Below are 1093 nucleotides of genomic sequence, written 5' to 3'. Positions count from 1 at the left end.
AAATGTTGGGGACCACTGTTAGAGGGTGCATGTGGTGGTCTCACAGACCCTCTTCCTTTCACAGTGTTTGGATGCAACAGACCCAGGGATGCCCCTTCCTCCAGCTTCCCACCACCCTCCAACACTTTTTCCAGTTGCAATCTTTGGAATCAGCTACTCAGCTATCCTCGGTGACCGAGACCAGCCGACACCATTTTTTGAGCTTAACTCCTTATTTCCGATCAACCATGAGCTCCCAGATTCGTCAGAATCATTTCACCAAGGTGGAGGCCGCCGTCCACCACCTGGTCAACAAGTATCTGCAGGCCTCCTACACCTACCCGCCTCTGGGCTTCTTTTTCCACTGTCACAATGCAACTTGAGGGCATGAGCCCCTTTTTCCTTGAACTGCTGTAGGAGAAGCGCCAGGGCACCCACCATCTCTTGAAACTGCAAAACCAGCATGGCTGCCGTGCCCTCTTCCTAGACGGGCAGAAGCTGTATCAAGATGAGTGGGGTAAAACCCAGGATGCTACAGAAGCCTCCATGTTCATGGAGAAGAACCTCCATGAACCAGGCCCATGTGAATCTGCACGCCCTGGGTTCTCCCTATGCAGACTTCCACCTCTGTGACTTCCTGGAGCCTCAGCCTAAGTGAGCAGGTGAAACTTATCTGCAGGATGGGTGATTACCTGACTGACCTCCACAGGCTGGCTGGTCCCCAGGCTTGGCTGGGCGAGTATCTGTTTGAAATGCTCAGCCTTAAGCACAACTAGGAGCCCCCCCGCCCTGAGCCCCGCAGCCCTTGAGGAGCTCCCCCTGATGTCAGGCCTTCTGGCTGAAGCGGCTCTCTGCAACCACCAGGTGGCTTGTTAACCACTCTGGTGAACCAGCCCCACCCCAATGACCTTTCCCCTAGTTTCACCACTTACCAACTCATGGCCTATCTGGTTTCATCGATGCACCTGTGGCAGGCAACAATGGTTCCCCCCAAAGTGCCCTGGACCCTGTGCATATGTTATTCTACATGGCAAAGGGAAATTACATTGCTAATCAGTTGGAGTTGAGATTAAGAGCTAATCCTGAATCATCTGGATGGGCTCAGTCTAACCAC

General features: G+C 53.2%; 1 pseudogene; it reads left to right on the top strand.

Moving 5' to 3' along the window:
* Positions 1-227: 227 nt before the first annotated feature.
* Positions 228-755, top strand: LOC133051721 (ferritin light chain-like; annotated as a pseudogene).
* The last annotated feature ends 338 nt before the right edge of the window (positions 756-1093 follow it).

This window comes from Dama dama, chromosome 4 (genome assembly GCF_033118175.1).
Source record: "Dama dama isolate Ldn47 chromosome 4, ASM3311817v1, whole genome shotgun sequence".
Classification (NCBI taxonomy): domain Eukaryota; kingdom Metazoa; phylum Chordata; class Mammalia; order Artiodactyla; family Cervidae; genus Dama; species Dama dama.
This window is presented reverse-complemented; position numbering and strand designations above follow the sequence as displayed.